Source organism: Anas acuta, chromosome 8, assembly GCF_963932015.1.
Source record: "Anas acuta chromosome 8, bAnaAcu1.1, whole genome shotgun sequence".
NCBI lineage: Eukaryota > Metazoa > Chordata > Aves > Anseriformes > Anatidae > Anas > Anas acuta.
This window is the reverse complement of record NC_088986.1, coordinates 12,536,465-12,552,936: the sequence shown is the minus strand read 5'-3', so window position 1 is coordinate 12,552,936 and position 16,472 is coordinate 12,536,465.

Here is a 16,472-nt window from a genome sequence, read left to right as displayed (position 1 = left end):
CATAGCTGTCTCTCTTCCAAAATTTGCCATGGCTTTCAGTTTTGAGCAAGTTTCTCTAAATACAGTCATCATCTTCATTTGCACTCTTTGATTGCATGGCTTTTTTTCGAACAGTGATCTTCGTTTTATATTCCAATAGAGCAGAGAAACTAATAGGAGAGAAGCAGCAATGCATTAATGAAGGGTGAACTCCTGTTATTTGTGTTCTGCTAGATAAACAAGCACAGCAACCCATGCTTTCCCTATTACTTAGCAGTGCCTGAAGGTCACTTGCCACAAGAAGAGCACGAAGAACGGTGGTGACTATTACTCACAGATCAACTGTCTGAAGCCATGTTCATACTGCCTCCAGTCAAAAACGCAATAATAGCAGTGATGTGGATTTTAAAAATTGCAACATTAATCTAGTAATTGTCTTTTCATTATTGCCTCATATAGGCTTAAGATGTATGAACAACATTAAATACATTACTAGCACTTAGTTGTATTAACTGATTCAATGAAATAAAACCAAAAGAGTTAGGGCCACCATTCCTTTCTAGTACAAAAGCCAGAATCACAAAAGAGGACTTGAGAGCTCTCTATTAAATTGATATATCTGGGGTTCGATAAAGAAATAATCCTTGTACATGGCAAAAGTCCACAGACCAACCACCTAGCAGTTTTTGCACACAGGGGGACGGAAGGGATTGTTACAATCTTACAGTCTGACCTCCTGAATAAATTAGGCCATAAGATTTTATGTATTCATTTTGTTTGAATTGAAGCATTTCCTTCAGAAAAGCATTCCATTCAGATTTTAAAATGTCCAATAAGAGGAAATTTATTACAATCTTTAATAAATCATTCCACCAGAAAATCACCTACACTGTTTAAGACCTGCCTGCTTGGAATCTAAATTGCCTAGCTTGAATTTCACTGCATGGTTCTCATTATACCTCTGGCAGCCAGACAGGGGAGCTGCTGTTATCAAATCTCTGCTTCACATATGGTCAAGCTGCTCCTTTATCTTCTCCTTAACAAACTTTTTTGGATCCCAGTACAAAGCAAGGTTTCCAAATCTCAGAGCTCCTCTCTTAGACTTCCCTCATTAATAAACTCCCAGACCTGCATGTGATATTCCAGTAACTGCTGTACTGCAGGTAACTATAGGTTGAACAATTTCCTATTCCTCTGTTCGGACAGAAAAAATAAAATTAAAATTAAAAAATCACCTTTATAATGTTGCACTGGGAGCTCCCTTCTCCCCTAAGGCCTTTCCTGAGCCATTGATTCCCAAGACAGTCTTCCTTCATAAAGAAACGTTTCCCTGGTTTGTTTCCAGAAGCAAAATTTTAGGCTTAACCATATTAAAACGCATACTGTTTGGCTATACACAGAGCAAGATGCGATCATTATGTGGCTGTGGGTAAAAATAGTCCTGGCTGTTTAGTCAGTCATGCACACATTTCCCCGTATCTGCAAGCACACAGCAGATCATGCTACGGGGAAGTATCTCAGCAGAGAGTACACGAGCTTTGTCACCAAACAGCCCACATCACCCAAATATCTCCCTCTTCAGCCCTCACTATAGTTCCAGTCTTTGTGTAACTTCTATTCATTATTTGTAATGATTTCTTCCTAAATTTTACTGAAAGAATTAGAACTGAGGACTATGAAGCAACTTCTTTGGAATCCCATGGATACTGTGACAAACAGGCATATAATGAGAGCAACCAGCCAGCTTTTTATGTCCTAATTTGTGCTGTGCCTATTTCCTGTTTTGCTCCTGCAGAAGGCTGGCTGCATTATATCACTTTGTTTACCCTTGATCAGATTTAGAGATGCACATCTATGGAGCAAGGAAAGCAAGGAAAACACCAAAAATGAATCAAAAAGCATGTCTTCTGTCCATTTGCCAGTCCCACTCCAGATCAGACATATAATTTCATAACTCTGCATCAGCAGCAGGCGAAGAGGGGATGCTCCTGATGAGCAGGGCAGGGGGCAGGGAAAATAGTCGCACAGCTGTGGAAAACACCCTTGTCCTAGTCCTTTCCCAAGCACCTTCATTTAACCCCTGGCAGAAGGGAAAGTTCAGAGGTTTGGAAATCTCTCTGATGAGTATAACAAGTAAGATGAGTAGAATTCATTACTGGAAACAAGAAAAGCACTTCCTTGTATCTTACACAATGCTTCCTAAGCAGAAGTTATTGTCCTGACAATGTTATACCAATACAAGATGATTTAGAAACATCTGCAAGCATTTACTACAGATAAAGCCAAAACAAATAATTAACTAAAACATGAGCTCATCAACTGTTGTCTTCAAAATTACAATCTTTAAAATTGTAGTCAACTGAAAAAACATTTCTGCAAATATGGGAAAATTTCCATGGGAGGGCAAAAGGAAGAATTTGTAAGGAAACTGAAGTATCTGTGGTACACACAGTCTGTCTTTTTAAAAAATATTTACTAGTTCTCAACTTAATTTACTTACTTTACTTTGAAATGTATTCCAATTTATAAGCTAGCACAAAGACCAAATCTCGATGTACTCGTGAAATAGTTCAATACTTATTATTTTCATTTAAGTAATGGACAGTATAATTTACTATTAAATGTAAATCTGCACTGCATATTAATATATTTATGTGAAGCTTTCCTTATTAATACATCTTCTAAAAAGTTTTAAAAAGTTTAAAAAAAATACAAGATTTATGTTTAAACATAAAGAAAGGATATATAAATTGATCTTAAGAATGAAATGGAGATTTAAGAGATTTTATAGTAGATAAAAATGCCTGGAACATGAAGAATCTCTCTTGCTACTCCCCTCCTCCCCCTCACCTTTTAAATTAGGTTTTACATGTGTTCAATACGTTAGAGATATCCATAACATATTTTAAGGCCTGTCAAATAGTAATACATAAAATACTTCATAGGTAATGGAAATCATTCAGTGGGACAGAAATGCAGCTGTAGTAATACTTTAAATGTTATTTAAATTATTAAACTATTCATTCTGAGAGAAATATTTAACTGAGAAAATCTTCAGTCTTTCAAATAATTTACATGCATAGTCTTGGGAAAAAATAACAAGGTTATGCATATATTTGAATATTTCTTGTGAGCATGGGGTGGGAGGGGTCTTGAATACCCATGTCCGAAGTAAATAGAAGAGCTTTGGCCTTGAAATGATCACACAAAAACGTGTCATCATTTCTGGCTGCTCTTGGCTTGGACTGGCGCACACTTCGTTGGGTTAGAAACTGGCTGGATAGCCGGGCCCAAAGAGTTGTGGTAAATGGAGCCAAGTCCAGTTGGAGGCCAGTCACTAGTGGCGTCCCCCAGGGCTCGGTGCTGGGGCCGGTCCTCTTTAACATATTTATCAATGATCTGGATGACGGCATTGAGTGCACCCTCAGTAAGTTTGCAGATGACACCAAGCTAGGTGCGTGTGTCGATCTGCTCGAGGGTAGGAAGGCTCCGCAGGAGGATCTGGATAGGCTGCACCGATGGGCTGAGGTCAACTGTATGAAGTTCAACAAGGCCAAGTGCCGGGTCCTGCACCTGGGACGCAATAACCCCAAGCAGAACTACAGGCTGGGAGAGGAATGGTTGGAGAGCTGCCAGGCAGAGAAGGACCTGGGAGTGATGGTGGACAGTCGGCTGAATATGAGCCAGCAGTGTGCTCAGGTGGCCAAGAAGGCCAACGGCATCCTGGCTTGTATCAGAAACACTGTGACCAGCAGGGCTAGGGAGGTGATCGTCCCCCTGTACTCGGCTCTGGTGAGGCCGCACCTCGAGTACTGTGTTCAGTTTTGGGCCCCTCGCTACAAGAAGGACATCGAGGTGCTTGAGCGGGTCCAAAGAAGGGCGACGAAGCTGGTGAGGGGCCTGGAGAGCAAGTCCTATGAGGAGCGGCTGAAGGAGCTGGGCTTGTTCAGCCTAGAGAAGAGGAGGCTCAGGGGTGACCTTATTGCTCTGTATAAGTACATTAAAGGAGGCTGTAGCGAGGTGGGGGTTGGCCTGTTCTCCCATGTGCCTGGTGACAGGACGAGGGGGAATGGGCTAAAGTTACGCCAGGGGAGTTTTAGGTTAGATGTTAGGAAGAATTTCTTTACTGAAAGGGTTGTTAGGCACTGGAACGGGCTGCCCAGGGAGGTGGTGGAGTCACCATCCCTGGAAGTCTTCAAAAGACGTTTAGATGTAGAGCTTAGGGATATGGTTTAGTGGGGACTGTTAGCGTTAGGTCAGAGGTTGGACTCGATGATCTTAAGGTCTCTTCCAACCTAGAAATTCTGTGATCTGTGATCTGTGATCTGTGTATCAGGACACATCCTCCAGCAAAACCATCTGCAGATAGCAAGGAGGCCATGCAGCAGTGAAGCAACCCTGACTCTCATTGTATTCATCCCCTGGATGCAGGGCATCAATTTGGCCTCCTGTTGGCCTCTGTGCCAGGGGAAGAGGCTTATTTTGTTCCCAAATACAACATTCCAGCCTGCACAAAAGAGAAGATCCATTCACTTCCACTCTTCAGAGATATAAAAACCATCTTTCCAACCAAATGTGTTGACTAATTACTGTAAACAAAGAGAATCCAGACATATTCAAGATCAACAGCTGCTTAGCAGCCACAATTGAATCAAAAGCTTACTTTAAGAATCACTTTGCGTTTTCCTTCTGATTTTTTAATTTAGTTTTGGATTTTATGTTTTCATTTATTTATTTTGAGTAGTACATCTTGCCTTATTTAACTAAGACCAAGAACAAAGGCATCACAGATGTAGTTAGAAATATTCAGTTTACTTTTTCTGGTGAAAGCAGCTGCTGTTATTCTTCTGGTATACAGGAACTGATATAGATAAGTGTAAGAAACTCAGATAGAATCACTATTACCTTTAAATAAGACTCACATCAGCATGCATACATAGAAAGATCCAATTGGGGAATGCATTTCTTGTAATAGAAAAAGACTAAGGAAGCTTATGGCTAGTAGCTGCATTTTAAACAGTCAAGAAATTACACTTTTCTTTTTTTTTTTTTTAAATGATGAAGAGAATTAACCCTTTGAACTGCCTTACCTAGCAACATAGCAGATCCTTCATCTCTTGAAGCCCTTTAAATCACTATTCATACACTTCTAATTATCTATAGTATTATTATACCCATTCAAATTATTCAGTTGCTGAGGAAATTACCACATCAGTACTAAGGTGCTATGCAAAAATTGCCCAACCTTTAAAAGTGGTCAAAAGTCATTTTATTGCTCTGTCTGGACCCTCGATAGTATTTCTGCGGGGTTGGCACATTTAGCAAACCAACTCAGAAAAATGAAGCATTTTTTTTTCCATTTCTTTTTCTTTAAATTTTAACTCTCCTGCTATAATAAAAAACATACTTAGGGAAAAAAAAAAAAAAAAGAAAAAAAAAAAAAAAGAAAGAAAAAGAAATTCTCTCTCTTATAGGCTAATACAAATTACTCTGCTGGACAGTTTTCAGCTTATCCAGCCCTGTTATTAAATCTGGTTCACTTTCACACATTTGGCAGATTATCCTTTTTCCAGAGCACATTTTTCTGATCATCCTTTGTGTTTTTGATGCTTCATATCTTTCTAATCTTTCTCTTTTTTCCCTTTCCCATTATCAATGGTTTCAGTCCCAGCCTCTGGCTGCAGAATGTTCCCAAACCTGTTTCTCGGAAGACATCTTGATATGTCCAAATACAGAAAGAATATCCAAATTTTAATAGCAGTTCTACTCTAAATCAAAACAAGCCCAAGATCTTGTTAGGGAGACAATCACACGTTCTCCACCAAAATAAACTTACATTTGCCAGCAGTGTGACCATCCTGCTTCAAGATACTTTTTTCCGTGATTATGATTAGGGAACTGAAGCTCACTGAGTGCACATCTGAGGTCATTAGGCCATCTAGGTAGATTGAGCTATTCTGCTTTTCAGAAGTAACGGAATAGTTATTTCTGCAGCTTGACTCTGCTCCTTGCAATGAAGTGAGGAGTTGTCATCTGGCTGAAGGAGTGCATGACTCCTTTACAACCAGAATATCTTCAGCTAGCAAACAATGCAAAAGTTCCAGGAAAAGTTTCAGTTTTGACAAATCAGATTGTTCTGTTTAAAGAAAAGTCTGCCAGAACACACTGATTAAAATGAATTAATCTAGCTTAGCCATAGCTATCTCAACCCTTATAATTTCAGATGGGGAAGCACATTTAAGATACCTTTCTAAACAGGTACTGCCACTTCTGAAAGTGGAAATTTCACACATACTACACACTAGCTACCCACATGCATTTTAGATAGCCTGCTGCATTCACATGAACACTTACAATACATACGTAACTAATTTTCCCATTTTTAGCAATATATCAATCATTTGGAAGTAAAAATTTGTGTTTTACCTGCAGAGAGTACAAGTAACTTTGCCACTGATCACCTTAGTGAGATTGTTAGCAGGCTAATTTACTCCATCACTCTCTCAGCCGCACAATGTGTAGAATGGTGATAGCAGTAAGATTTACTATAGCAAAGGACTTTGAGATATAGCAGAGAAAAACCTTTCCGATGGCAAATTGTATGCAATATGAATTTATATAACCTAGTGTTAAACCATGCATTTATATACAGCATGTAAAATACTTAATTGATACTGCATTCACTCAGGGGTGGGCCTTTTCACAGCAAATACTGCATTGGCTGCCTGTACACTCCATGCACAGCTCCTCGGTGCTGCCTAATCATAACCCAACAAGAGCCTCCCCTGTACTGAGCACCCGGCCCTGAGTTCCTGCCCAGCTGGCTTTTTGTTCCCAGATGCAATGGCCTCACTGCATCAACGGGGCCTTGGCTGCACGCTCTTTTGTGCAAATGTCCCTTTTCTTGTACACTCTGCACAGGGTGTTATAATGTTACCTCATGCTCTTCAGGCCATGCAAGAGCTGGAACCGCTTCATTCTGGGGTTTCCATGTGAAAGAAAAAAGTACTCCAGAAGATCTCCATTGTGCAGATAAGCCTGGTATAGAAGATCCACGATTGCTTGTGCTTTTTTCTCCTTTTGAAAAAATACTTAGCTTAAATATTAGCATATTTAAAATAGATTCAGGCAAAGAGGTGAAAAAATTTGTACTTTTGCGAGCATGAATTCTTCAAAGAAAAAAAAAATCAATCCACAGAGAAACTAAAAGCAGGACTGATCTCTAGTAAAGGCGATAAAACTCCAAATAGGACAGTGTGGATGACACCGATGACTCTTGCACTGAAACTAAAGCTCAGAGGAAACATTCATACAGTGTTGTGCCTTATTTTAGCCATTTTTATACTTTGTCCTACACAATTGTCAAAAAAAAAAAAAAAAAAAGCCTACTTTTTTACTTTTGATCTGCTTTTAATAATGCTGCTTGACTCCTTTGCTCTGCGTGGAAGCAAGTCCAGTCCACTGGGGTAAAAAGCACATATAATAAATAAATAAATAATAAAGAAAGAAACAAATAAATAAACAAGGACAAATATATATATGAAGATATTAGGCAAGTGATAACTGCGGTAACTCTAGTGAACTGAGATTATATTTCTTTTCTGCCGGGTATGAGTTACTCCATGAGTCAAAGGAACATTTTTAAGTGACAAATAAAGTGTCACACAGGAATTAATTGTTGCATTGGTAACTGCTGATTAGTCATACATATCACAATATGTGGCTGAGTGATATCATCTTTCAAACTCCCATCCCACACAAACATAATAAGGAGGTAATTACTAGAAGCTGGCTGGAAGTCATCTGAGGCAAGAGACACGAAGCAGAAACTGCTGAAAAGGTCATTTTATTCTTGACCAAGAGAGAAGTGGCATTCCGGATTTTCAAGGAGAAATTACCTTACTTGCATCTCCATGAACTCTGACGATGCAGAGCTCTTTTGTTTGTGAGCAAATACAGCATTTTTTTCCTTGTAAATCATACTGACTAATGACAGTTGATCACCATTGCTAGGAGAAAAGCCACCAGAAGCGAGTGCAGATCAGAGCAGCTCGCTGTCCAATATGTGTTGTGAGACAGGCAAAATATTGAAAATCCTCATTCCCTGAAGCATTTGGGAAAAAAATGTCGTAATCCCTAGCTTTCAGTTTCCCTAATCAAGTTGCATTATGCTTTTTTCCACATATAGTTTGTCTTGGTTTAGTTTATACACTGTTCAGAACAGATTCTTGGGCAGATTTATACACACCCTCAGTGGAATCCTGATAAGAAAATCTAGGTTTCCTATACTACAAACAATAAAGGAAACATCTTTTGCCAGATAAACTAAACGCATTCCTGTTCCATAAACCAGAACATTCAAATAAAAGTATTTTTTCTGCTTACTTAATCCTATCAGTAATTACCTATCAGTAATTCCCCTTATAAATAATTCAGGGTGATGGGCTATAAAAAATAAACGTCTAAAATTCATAAAATCTTGATTCACTGTCTACTTAGATGTATCACAGAATCTGTTTTCTATCTGCACAGTGACCATAGCAGTTATAAAAAATTTCAGGGAGTAGCACTGGAGAAAAACAAAAAAAAAAAAAGTTGCAATCTTGCTATCGAGTTCACAGTCCAAACAGTAGAAGTTTATGTATTATTTTATTCATTCATTTATTCAAGTGTTTTCAGTAACAGAAGATTCAATTTTTTCTGCAGTAAAACGATTCACCAGAAAGACTTTATTACAAAGAGTAAAATGGTTGAATTATAGGCATAGCACTGTCCATCTCATACAAATCCTAGCTGGCTTTTTTGCTATTGTGCCTCATTATTTACTCTGAATATGGGAGTGAAAAATTAATAAAACCCAAGCTCCTACTTGTCTTAGAGCTGAAGCAATGGTAATGCAATGGTATTTTTTATTTTAATTTTTAAATCATCCAGCTTCCATGCTCTGAAATAGAGATTACTTTTGCAGTCGAGTTTGTTATAGTGGAAATATTAATAGATGTTATGCAGTCCAGCATTCACCTACAAGAAACACCAGACTCATAAAAATAGCGTGACAAGGCTGTTCTTCCAGCCTCACTGGCAGAAACAGTAAAGACCCAGTTAAAAGACAGAGTGAAGAAAGGAAAGTGAGCTGCAGCGCAATTCCTGACAAAATCTAAGTTGGGTGGACAGAGTGACTCCCTTATTGTTCAGTGTTGCTTGGCAAGCTTAGACACACAAAGGAAAAGAAAGAAAGCTGTAAGCAAAAGAAACTAAGGCATGGTTCTAACATGGAGCAAAGATGAAGAAAATAAAGCACATTGGAGAAAGCAGTTTGGAAATAAAATAAATAAATAAATAAATAAAACACCTCCTACCCTCAAGCCATCAAAGTAAACCAGGAATTTAAAACCTTAACATTATCAATATTTCTCTTAAAAATAAAGAATCGAAGCTGTTAAGATGCATTCTCTCCCTTCTGTGGAGGTTAATGGCCTCCTTACTGAAACCGTCACTGTCTCCAGGCTTGTTCATCAAGCTTATAAAGCCATATTGTTATGTAATGAAAATTTTTGTCATCTAGAAATATGGCAAAGTGGTCAGGCTGATTATCACACATTCCACCTGCAAGCAATAAAGCAGCATGCTTGCAAATCCACTCTCACATTTCCAATTGTCATATAAATAAGACATAATGATTCGCAACAAATCTTGAAAAATATTCTCTTCCATATAAATACTACTGAGACAGGCTATTTTCTTGCATATGCATTAATGCATTTAATTGAAAACCCAAGGCAGCTGTTAAATTGGTATTCATTTTATTATGGTCATAAAAATAACGGATGTTGAACACAGAGTTGAATACAGATTGCAGCCAAAGCTATTTACAAATTCCTTTTCCCCCGATCATTCAGGACTCTAAGCACAAATTTTGAAAGGCCAGAAATACAAGGGAAAATAATACTGTGGCGAGTTTAGCAAGATATTGTCAGCCATTTTGTATTTACTACAGACTAGCAATCTAAAGAACAGAGAAAATGGAGGCCCAAGCAACAGGCCGCAGCACAACCAATGGCCACCATGTGGTCTGCACCCTTTCTTCATTCAACTACAGCTAGAAACTAAGCAGAATTTAGTGCTACCTCTCATATGGCCTGAGCAATTCAACATCTACACCTGAATATTGCTGAAGACCAGTACTAAAAAACAACTGTTCCTGGGGATAGGACTGTGGTACACCAAATCCATATAAAAATCAGGATCCTGCTGCTAGCAACTGAAGGACAGGTCAATAGGAGGAGGAGTTAGTGAATGTGATGCATCCCAAGCCCCAGTAGAAGTAACAAGTTCAACTCTCCAGAGATATCTCCTTCCCTTCTCCAACACTGCTCCCTTTCTTTTGACATATAGTAGGAAGCCTTGTCCTTGGCTTAACCATGTTACTTTGGAGAAGTAAAATTTCAAATCACCTATGCTGCTGAGAAAGCTTAAAGTGGAATTTGGCATCCTACTTCAGACAAAAAGGTCCCTTCCTTCACTTGTCTTTTGATAAAATTTTTAGCACAATATTTTTTACCATTAGCACAAGTCAGGTGTTGTTTTCTTTCAGGCGATACTTCAGCCGCCTTGGGCTTTATGGACTAAAACATCAGTTTGAGCTAAGTTTCATGCATCTTTCCTCAAAGGCAATTCACTGCAGTCAAGAACCTTGTCCAGAAAGTTACATGCTCTGTAGATAATACACAGTGCACTGTATTTGTACAATGAAAGTTATATTCATTTATGTGATATTGAAAGATGACTATTACTTTGTTCTTTACCAAACCAGAAAGCATGTTTATTAGAACCTTGTTTACCTAGAGCAGAGCTTCACCATGGTTCTTTGTGCTTCTACTCCTGGAAAGAGGTCATACTTGTACCTTTTTAACATTTGTTTTTATTATAGTTAGACCCTTTCTTTCTTGTTTCACTTTATAGGTAACAAAAGCATACCAAATTTAAAACAACATACTCTTGCATTTGTGAACATAAAACCAACAAGGTCCACTTCTTTTGTAGCCTTACAAATAGAAATTGTTCACTACCAAGTTTGGTCATGCTAATGGCAAACATGCATTGGACATTTCAGGTATTCTTACCAATGGAGCTGAAAATTATGTCATTCTTTTAATCAGTTTCTGTATCTGGTAGTCAGAAGTTTAGCTTACCTCAAGATAATTCAGAAAGGGTTTACTGGTTTCAAAGCTTAACCTCATAATTAAAATTACCTGTAAAAATATCTACTGTAAACAAAATCCTCATTTTGAAAATAACGATGTTTGAAAAGATTGCGTGAAGGGTTTTGGTAGAGGTTTCAATGCCATTAGTTGAATGTATGAAGAATATGACTTGCAATGGATTTTACCACACTTTCTTTTCTGTTTCAAGCCAGAGTTCATATCTATGAAAAATAAATCTGTGCCTTTACTAGGGGGAAAAAATCACTGCTAGATCATCTGTGTTCCAAGCAAAACATGTAATCACAAGTTTATCAATAAAAGCTTTTTCCACTAAAAGTTTAATTCCCTGGCTATTCACCATTCTGCAAGTTTATTTCCATATTAAAACAAGCAAAAGATTTGGGAATAAAACAACCTTTTTATTAAACACAAACTTCTATTCTTAAATACTGCCCAAGTATTGTGGTGCAATATGTTTCTCCAATTAGAGTTCATCTGGAATTCAAATACCTTCTTTCTTTTAAGTAATTAATGCAGTTCATGCTCCAAAAGGAGATAGTATTAATATTTAACCAGTTAATCCCAAAGGAAGAGAGCAAAAAACAAGTTGATAGAAAGCATACTTAGTAATCAAAAATTAGAGTATTATAATGAATCTTGCTTTTATTCTCTCTGCCTCCATGAAAAGTTCACTCAGACACACAATGGCTTGAGAAACAAAACAATATATTTGGGGACTGTTGTTTACAACCTTCAGGTTCAGGCAAACCTATGCCTGTCTAACAAGAAACAAAATTGCAGTTAACTTCCAAGATTAAACACCCAGGCTTACAACAATTAATTAGGCATTAGTTTATATGCTAGATTCATGAGCCCACATGCCTAGTAAACATTAACAGGACAGGATAGTGGGCACATCTTGGCAATTAGTCATGGAATCACAGAAGCACATCTGCTGAGCAGAACCACTGCTGCTGAAGATCCAACATCCATACCAATCCTTCATCAACACGTACTTTGATCTGGCTCTAGTCTGACCAATAGCCTCAGCCCCTCTTTAGCAGCTGGAAAGGTTAGAAATTAAAATATCCAGCAAGTGCTCCCCCATCATTATTCATTTATACCCAGCCTTATTACCCAGAATATCTGGTAACTGGGGAGGAAGATAGTATCAGTACCAGCAAATGAGTATCCTCGTAAGTGCAATGGCACAGCATGTTGTCCTTTGTGGTGAAGCTCACTTTCTTTATGTACTACCCTGCCTGCACTGCTGAAAACTCCTGTGCTTAGCATGTAGTTTATGTATCAATTTCCAGAGACCACATTTGGGATACCAGATGAGGACATCAAGATTAAAAAAAATGAGACAAAGATTTGGGAAGAAAGGTTGTGACTTCACAGAATTTCTAGGTTGGAAGAGACCTCAAGATCATCGAGTCCAACCTCTGACCTAACACTAACAGTCCCCGCTAAACCATATCCCTAAGCTCTACATCTAAACGTCTTTTGAAGACTTCCAGGGATGGTGACTCCACCACCTCCCTGGGCAGCCTGTTCCAGTGCCTAACAACCCTTTCAGTAAAGAAGTTCTTCCTAACATCTAACCTAAAACTCCCCTGGCGCAACTTTAGCCCATTCCCCCTTGTCCTGTCACCAGGCACGTGGGAGAACAGGCCAACCCCCACCTCACTACAGCCTCCTTTAAGGTATCTGTAGAGAGCGATAAGGTCGCCCCTGAGCCTCCTCTTCTCCAGGCTGAACAAGCCCAGCTCCTTCAGCCGCTCCTCGTAGGACTTGTTCTCCAGGCCCCTCACCAGCTTCGTCGCCCTTCTTTGGACCCTCTCAAGCACCTCGATGTCCTTCTTGTAGCGAGGGGCCCAAAACTGAACACAGTACTCGAGGTGCGGCCTCACCAGAGCCGAGTACAGGGGGACGATCACCTCCCTAGCCCTGCTAGTCACACTGTTTCTGATACAAGCCAGGATGCCGTTGGCCTTCTCGGCCACCTGAGCACACTGCTGGCTCATATTCAGCCGACTGTCCACCATCACTCCCAGGTCCTTCTCTGCCTGGCAGCTCTCCAACCACTCATCTCCCAGCCTGTAGCTCTGCTTGGGGTTATTGCGCCCCAGGTGCAGGACCCAGCACTTGGCCTTGTTAAACTTCATGCAGTTGACCTCAGCCCATCGGTGCAGCCTATCCAGATCCTCCTGCGGAGCCTTCCTACCCTCGAGCAGATCGACACACGCACCTAGCTTGGTGTCATCTGCAAAATTACTGAGGGTGCACTCAATGCCCTCGTCCAGATCATTGATAAATATGTTAAAGAGGACCGGCCCCAGCACCAAGCCCTGGGGGATGCCACTAGTGACTGGCCTCCAACTGGACTTGACTCCATTTACCACAACTCTTTGGGCCCGGCTATCCAGCCAGTTTCTAACCCAACGAAGCGTGCGCCAGTCCAAGCCACGAGCAGACAGTTTCTTGAGGAGAATGCTGTGGGAGATGGTGTCAAAAGCCTTGCTGAAGTCAAGGTAGACCACATCCACAGCCTTTCCCTCGTCCACCCAGCGCGTCACTTTGTCATAGACAAAGTCATTTGACTTGTTGCTGTGGTCAGTCTTGTTCTTTATCCGAGCTCCCAGAAAACACCTAACTTGAGCCATAAGCTAGGACTACCTGTTGAGCTTTTGACTAGCAGTTACTCTTTTTTTCACACTGACAATTTCCAAATACTTTACAGGGTAATCTTTCTGATTCGTTTTAGACAAAGACATTACCAGATATAATCACGTTCATTAATCTTCAGTGTCCTACATATAGGTCACTAGAGCAGAAATGACTAAAAAGTGGTACTGGTAGATAGCCTCCAATTTCAAACAATAAACATTTATTTCTCCATGATTTTTCCTCTTTCAAATACTATATGGTAAAATTAATTTTATGACAACTATGCAACAATATGCACCCAAGATTCAGCTACAAAGCCAACAGCTACAAAAACAACATGTATATTTTCCTGAAAGAGCTCTGCCAGCAATAGAGATTTAGACTGCCATTATTTAAAGAAAACTGGAAAAGCTGTTCACAATCTCTCTCTTATTATAAGCAACAAGAGAGATGGATCAGCCTAAATACACCAGGAGATTGCTTCTTTTCACTGTACAGACCTCGTGCTGTTCAGTTTAAAGCTAGTTTGTGTTTCAATAAAAAACTTTTTTTTTTTACACATTTATGCTGCCTCAATCTTTTTCTTCTTTTTAATTGTCATCCCTTGAAATTCATACATGTGAATATATCTTTTCTGAGGAGTATGTCTGTACTGCAGACTGTGCCTTTTTTAAGGAAAGACTCTTATTATTTGCAAATACCTTCAAGAAACCAATAGGTGATGATTTCATCTACTTTTGACTTTCAATTGTGTAAATTTGTTCATATTTTCATAAACAAAATCACAGATCTTTCAGAGCGTAGTGAAATTTAAAGGCAAAATGTCTTAGAAACACGGGGAGTCAAACCAGTAAAAGGAAAAAATACTTAATATAAATAACAGATTAAATTCAGATTAAACTCTTATTGCTAAAGTTAGGTTTTGAAGTTCACAGTAAACATTCAGTTGATTTCAAAGGGGCAAACAGTTGACACCCTGATACCAAATAAAAATTCTCAGAGCTATTTTCATGAAAAAACAACATGCAATATGAAAAGTAGCAGAAGTTCACATAAAAAGAGGAAAAGAAATCTACAGTTTGCTTTTTTGTCTACAACATATAGCACTTTAAAAATTATTCACCCTGCACTACATCTTGCCTGATAGCTTTTTCTTAATAAAGCTTTATAAACTAGCTGGACTTGAAGATCAATATTTCATTATCAAACATTAAGTACAAAATTTTCAGTTTCATGACATTTCAAAAAAAAAAAATCTAGAAGTTCTGTAGAAAGTTACATACAGAAAAAAAAATTACATTATTCAAATCAGAACGCAGATTTGAAGACAAGATTTTCCTAAATACATGGATTATACTAATAGCTATCTGAATAGCAACTGCACTGTGAATAGGGTTACATAAAATCAATTCTGTAGCTGAAGTTATGTCTGGCATACTAAAGGTGACACAGAAGATGTATCAATAATTTGCAAAATTAGCTTCTTTAGAAGAGTGAAATACCCATCGCTGACTGTATTTTTAAGTTTATAAGCTCCAAACTTTATGAACACCAAATTTCATTAAATCCCCCTGATGCATCTAAAAACTATTGCTTATGGAGAATAATAGAGGTATACTTTCCATCTTCCTGGATACAGCAATGAGTCTGGAATTAAAGGCACAAACAATTGCATGTATCTGCCATCTCCCTGCAAACTGTGCACCAAATTATAAGAATACAGTTAACTTTCAAATAGCATTCAGGCTGAGTTACTACCTTGCCTCACTGAACCTCAGGTTTTGAGAGGAAAATATGAAGACAGAAAGGACTATTTAGCAACATCCAGTTCCACCTGCAACGTGTATGGCTGGACTTGATGATCTTGAAGGTCTTTTCCAACATAGATGATTCTATAATTCTATATACTAAGAACTAGAACTAGTACTTCAAATTAATTTGAGAGATATTTATTGTGACATTTTCACCCTATAAAGCCTACAAGCACTTTATTGTTGCTTTTGACTAGGCTTTAGAGGGATCTACAGGCTGTATATAATTAGTAAAAACAACATTTTCCACATAAACTGTTACAAAGAGTAAAAGTATTTATGATAGTTTATGAGGTAATGTTATTTTCATGTGACTACTTATTCGTGCATAACTGTAACATGCAAACAAGAAATCAGTGCAGAATGACAGCTTCAGGGACTTCTGGCTATTTCATGGATGTAATGAGACAAATTATGCCTTGAGTAAATTGCTTGAGCTGCATTAATTTCTCAATATAAAATGAACAGCCAAAATGCATGAGGAGTTTATTATTAGTTTGTAATTTAACTCCTTCAATGTACAGTTTATTGCTTTTTTTTTTTAGAAGGAATTATTTGTTTTTATAATCAATGGCATGTTGATTAATAACATTAGCATATATAAACATTTTCCAACACTTTCACAAAATTTGACATTTGGGATTTCTATATAACCATTCAAAGCGGACATGGAAACAACACCAACTCTCAGCACTTCATTGTTGACATTTCACTTTTTCTTTTCAATGAAAATGAGTTTAAAGAATAAATTACATTCACTTCATATACTATATTATATACATATTTACTTTTATTATTATACTTTATT